Raw genomic sequence first — 6,050 nt, 5'->3', positions numbered from 1 at the left:
AGCAGGTTCCCTCAAGTTTTCCTAGAAGGGTGTGAATGTCATCTGCTCTTTAAGTGACAATGAGAATTCAGCCAGAGTAAAGGGCTGGGGTAAGGGTGAGAGATATCAGAGGAATTACATGTGGAAAAGCTTGAGGCAAAGGGCAGCATTTTAAGTTTAGGTTTAAAAAAGCCCCCATAACAACAAAAAGCACTTGCAGTTTTTTCTTTTTAAAAAAATTTTATTTATTATTTTTATTTTATGTGTATGAGTATATTGCCTGCATGTGTTTAAATGCACTCGTGTAGTGCAATGCCCACAGAGGTCAGAAGTGGGCATCAGATTCTCCTGATACTGAAGTTATGGATGGTTATTAGCTACCATGTGGGTACTGGGAACTGAACCCAGGTCCTTTGTAAGAGCAGCCAGTGCTCTTAACCACTGAGCCATCTCTCCAGCCCTGAAATTACAGGAGTTTGTGTGTGTGTGTGTGTGTGTGTGTGTGTGTTTTGTTTTGTTTTGTTTTTTAAAGCTTACTTAATTTGTAGCCAAAGGAGATTTGAGGTTGGGACCTCAGCAGGTAGATTTGCTTATGAACCTTTGAGTATGAGGGTCAGATTTTCAAATTTCTGTGATGTTATCTATGATGGCTCTCACAATTTCTTTTAGCATCCTTCACTCATTTGTTCACTTATCCAGCTGTGTATATCTAGAACAAGGCATTTCGCATTAAGTGGTGAGTGGAACCAAAATGTTTATTTAGCCTCAGGGAATTTGTAGGTGAGACTGGGGCAGAGGTGGAGAAGCAAACAGAACAGATAAATGTGTAATTAAAGAAGTATGACAGGATGGAGAATTAAGACCAGAAGCTGCAAGGAAGGTCTGGCCAAGTAGAACAATTCATCCTCACAAGGTGGCTGGTCGCTGGGAGACTTCAGTAGGTGGGTACCTGTAAGCCTACCCAGAGCCCTAAGCCAGAGAATACACACACACAGACACAAACACACAACCTTTTTCTGGTTTGCTGGGAATCTGAAGCGGGGATGAAGACCCATCAAAACCATCTCTTTTCAATCTGTGAAAAGTGACTCTCATGGAAACGCCAAACCGGAGATGAAAAGCAATCTACTACTAGTCCTACTTTTGGAAAGAAATTCCAGAGTAATTCTCTTAGTCAAAGGAACCGCTAAAAGCTGACCTCATCCTGGCACGTTCCAAGTGACACTTTTCTACTGCAAACATCCATTTCTTGAGTGGAGAGGAGCAGGGAGAAGACTGCGCCACACGCCATTGTTTTCACAGTGCCAGTGATAAAATCTGCATAAGAAAACAATGAGATAAGGAAGCCTGACGGTGCGGCGGCCCGCCTAGGTCCTAGGTGCTCTGGCGGCGGGACCCGCCTTCGCAGAAGGGAACCTTTTGTATCCGGGTCTGGCTGCTGGGCTGCCGCGGGGGAAGTGTTTGAGGGTGGGACCGCGAGAAGCGTCTGTAAACAGAGCCGGGCCGGGATGGTCGGCGGCTGGAGTCGAGCGCCTGTCATCGCTGGCGGGCTGGCTGCCCAGGCCGGGTCCCTCACGAGTCGGCTGCAGGCCGCGCAGGTGAGGGGAAGAAAGCCCGGAAGAGCATCTGCCGGCTTCCGTGAGGCCCGGCAGACCAGCGGGGGCGGGGAGAGGGACGGGATGACAGCATCGGAAATATCCGAGCATCTTCCTGGGGTCGCTGCGAATCTGCCCTTTCTTCTGTACACTGTTTTCTTTTTCATTTCGCGCTGGAGACTGCACTCCATTGCCGCGGATAACGAGTGAGGGGAGATACCCTGATACGTTGTCTGTTTTCGGGAATCAGGTAAACATAAAGTAGAAAGTAGTTGAATTAGGTGATCCTGTTCTTTGCGTTGTTTTTAGTAACCCAGTGATCATAGAAACCAAACCCCAGCAGAGCTTTTAGGTCAGGTGGAGCTGGGCTTCCAGAGAAACGTGATGATTGTTCTTTTTGTTGACTGTGCCTATTTTGAATGTGTAGTAAATGACGCCACATGACTGATGACAAGTTGGTTTTGTATGAAAAGATTACTAAGCTAAAAAATCAAGATAAGAAAAACTCAGACCCACCCCCTAAACTGAAAAAAATTCTGAATTTGAATGACAAATTGAGACTGGCCTATATATATAGCTGCAATGCAAGACAAATTTGAATTTACCAGGTTAAACAGATTGAGCCATACTGTTTGCTGTAAACTTATTTGGAAGGGTTTTTCTCTCCCTTTCTTCTTTTGTCCATTGAACTAGAGAGGAACAACTGATTTTTCCCATTAAAGTTTTTCAATAACCATAGTGAATTTTGATTTGTATGTATACAAATGTTATAGAACAGCACATATGAATTATAATTGATGTGCCTCAAATAAAATACCAAGTAATTTTTCTTTCATTAACTTCAAGAAAATCCTTTAACAAAAATGAGACCTTTAAAAGCATGTGTCACCTTGGTAACATAGTCTAACTTTTAGTTAGGAGACAAATATTAGGTTAAGTTGACATAGACAAGTGTTTTAAAGTTGTACACTAAGAAATAATATTATCTAATGGGTTTGTCTTTACAGAGAATATTTTCACAATGTCATGGTTCTAGCAAGATCTGTAAAGCCAGATTACCTCAGTTTTAAATCTTGCTTGGTCACATCCTCATTGTGTAATCTGGAAAATTTACTTAGTTTTGCTATTTCTAATCTGTAGAATGGGAAGAATACCTGTGCTGACCTCATCAAGAATCTAATGAGGAGTAAATAAATGTACTAAATATATTCCAGTATTGAAAAGTAGATTGGTGATTCTTAAGTGTTGGAGAGGGGGACAGAAGAATCTCTTGTTTAATGAATACAGAGTTTCAGTTTTGCAAATGAAAAGAATTACAGAGATTGGGCTACACTTAACAGTGCTTATGATGGTAAATTTATGTTTTGTATAGCTTAGTACAATGTTAGCAGTTATGTTTTAAAAAATCCTTTTTTTTTTTTTTTTTGGCCTTTTAAAGACAGATTCTCTCTGTAGCCCCAGCTGGCCTGGAATTCACTATGTAGACCAGGCTGGACTTGAATTCACAGAGATCTGCCTGCCTCTGCCTCCCAACTGTTGGGATTAAAGGCCTTCGCTACCATGCCCAGCTTGTTTAAAAAAATCTTCATTATCATACAGCAGCCCCATCCACAGTTGCCTTTACTGTTGTGAAAGTGCAATTTCTAGCACTATTCAGTAGATTCAAGCACTTGAGACTTATTATGAAGCATAAAACCAATGATAAAGAAGTGACCCCTAAGAGTTTGGGGCAGTCATAGTTCTGAAAATGTCCTCTGCTGTCATTTTTTGCTCTAATCCCTGCAACCTGTGCATATAAGACATCATTTCCTTGACTATGGCATGTTACATGACACAAGTGAATTTAGAAAGGAGAGATCATATAGGCGAGTCTAATCTAATCACAGGTACCCATAAAAGTGAAGGAAATCGTAAGGTTCAACATACTATGGCTGATTCAAGGATGGAAAGTACAGCTGGGTGTGGTGGTTCACACCTTTAATCCCAGCACTTGGAAGGCAGAGGCAGGTGGGTCTCTGTGAGGTCAAGGGCAGCCTGGTCTACATAGCAACTTCCAGATCAGCTAGGGCTATTGGGAGACTATATAAAAAAAAAAAAAAAAAAAAAAAAAAAAAAAAGATGGTACATTTGAGCTGGAATTCAGGCATCCTTGTCAACAACTCCCATAAGCTTGAAATAGGATTCTTTCCCAGAGCTTCCATATAGGAGCCCAGCCTAGCTGAACCTTAATTTCAGTCTTACAAAGAAGACTCAGTAAAGAATCCAGCAGCCCATCCAAACTTCTGACCTTCATAACTGTGAGATAATAAATGGATGTTCGAAGTGACTCAGAGTGTGAAAATTTGTTATGCTACAATAGAAAAGTAATACAGAATTCAGCAGAAAAAATGACAAAAGAAATAAAACAGAGTATCTGTTATAATGTGGATCTGGAAAGTCCCTAAAGGCCACTTGTTAAAAGCTTAGTTGCCAGAGTGGCACTTTTTGGTTTGGTTTGGTTTGTTTTTGAGACAGGGTCTTCCTGTAGCCACAGGTGGCCTGGAACTTGCTGCATGGACCAGGCTGGCCATGAACTTATAGAGATCCACCTCCCAGTGTTGTGATTAAGGACCTTTACCACCATACCTGGCTCCAGAGGGGCACTTTTTAAAAGGAGTAGAACTTTTAAGAGGTAGGGCCTGGTAGGAAGTCTTTAGGACATGGAAGGAATGCCTTCAAAGAGGATTGTGGGATGCTGGACCCTCCCTGTTCTGTCTTTCTGCTCCCTGCCTCATAACTCTAATGGTTTTGTTTCACCATGCACTCTCATCTGATATGCTGGCCTTGCCTCAGTTCTAAATATAATGAGACCAATTGATCATAAACTGTAACTTTCAAAACCACGAGCCAAAATAAACCCTTTATCTGTATCAGTTGGTTATTTCAGGAATTTCATTATAATGACAGAAAGCTAACACATTATCATAGAAAAGAAAATTAAACAATTGATATACAAAAATTAGCTTTTCCATTAATTAGAGAAATGGAAATGGAAGCAATAGCAAGGTACAGTTTTTCCAACTCAACATAGATTTCGAAAGGCTTTAATTTTCATATCAATTAGTGTTATCAGAGTAGACATTCTCAGATACCACAGGGGCAGACAACTGTTATAATCCTTCTGAAAAGCACACTGGTTAAATATATTTTTAAAAACTCAGTAATGCTCCTACCCTTTGACCTATCAGTTCCTCTTCTAGAAATCCAAAAGAACCTATGGAAAAAAAAAATAGGTTCAAAGTAATGTTGAGCCAAACATGGTAGCTCATACCTCTAATTCCAGTACTTGGGAGGCAGAGGTAAGTGGATCTCTGTGAGATTCAGATTAGCCTGGTCTACATAGTAAGTTCCAGGCCAGCTGGGGCTATAGGGAGACCCTGTCTCAAAGAAACATAAAACAAAGTAATGCTCAGTAGGGCCTTACTTAGAAAAGTATTGGCAGTAACCTAAATGCCTAATAACAGGGGTGCAGTTAAATTGTTTCCATCAAAAGATATGGCATTACACAAATTTTCCTGCCTAAGTATTGGAATTAAAGGCATGTGTTACCACACTCAGCTCACAAACATTTTAAAGGATATTTATGAAGAATCTTAATAGAAAGGTGTCACCAATTATTGCTAAGTGGGGGGGAAATACAACAGAGAGCTGTATCTACAGTATGCTTTCAACTCCCTCCTTTTCTTTTCATTTCATTTCTTTTCTTCTTTGCCTTTCAGGAAAAGGCAAAGAAAGGACCAAATGAGACAGTGCTTTTCCCCTACTAGAGGGGTGAGTGTTACAATAGGCCTTTTGTTCTTTTCTGTCTTCAAAATACTGAGCAATGTACTCATAGTACATTTTAATCCCCACAAAGGTCAATGAATTTTTTTTTCTGGTCTTTTTGAGACAGCGTCTTCCTGTAGCCCCAGCTGACCTGGAACTCGCTGTGTAGACCAGGCTGGCCTCCAACTCACAGAGATCCACCTGCCTCTGCCTCCCAAGTGCTGAGATTGAAGGCATGTGCCACCACGCCCGGCCGAATTTTTTAAAGTTGTCTATGCTGTGGGGAATACAGTGAATCTAAAATACTGTACAGCTAAACAATGGAGAAATAACTTAAATGTGTGGCATAAAGATACTTTTTCAGACAATAATATGAGGTAGAAAACAATATTATTAGTAAGATTGAAATGAAAATTGCTTTTCTCAGTAGGGTAATCAGTGAAAACTTCTGATAAAGTACTGCATGTCATGCAGAAATAATAAAAAAGGGCTGTGGATGAAATTTTACTAAATATCCCTGTTTCTTTGTTTCTTTTATAATTAGTTAATAAATTTTTTTTTCAAGATAGGGTCTCATGATATAGCCTAGGTAGGCCTGGAACTCCCTGTATAGCCCAGGCTATGAACTAGCCACCTTTCTGCCTCAGCATCTGGAGTGCTGAGATTCTATGT

The 6,050-nt window shown here is 40.7% G+C and overlaps 1 protein-coding gene across 5 annotated transcripts in view; it reads left to right on the top strand.

Moving 5' to 3' along the window:
* The first annotated feature begins 1,436 nt into the window (after positions 1 to 1,436).
* Positions 1,437 to 6,050, top strand: part of Plekhm3 (pleckstrin homology domain containing M3) — a 188,329-nt gene continuing 183,715 nt past the window's right edge. For 4 of the 5 annotated variants that reach the window (XM_008846201.3, XM_029569899.1, XM_029569900.1 and 1 more), the window contains exon 1: positions 1,437 to 1,577. The gene's annotated coding sequence lies outside the window, so the exon portion shown is untranslated. Of the gene's footprint in view, positions 1,578 to 1,625; positions 1,825 to 6,050 lie in introns of those variants that run through there. The other variant, XM_008846202.3, reaches the window with a different exon arrangement.

The sequence above is a fragment of the Nannospalax galili genome, unplaced genomic scaffold, assembly GCF_000622305.1.
Source record: "Nannospalax galili isolate Female #2095 unplaced genomic scaffold, S.galili_v1.0 scaffold281, whole genome shotgun sequence".
NCBI classification, from domain to species: Eukaryota; Metazoa; Chordata; class Mammalia; order Rodentia; family Spalacidae; genus Nannospalax; species Nannospalax galili.
Note: the sequence above shows the minus strand (reverse complement) of the source record. Positions and strands in the feature narration are given on the sequence as shown.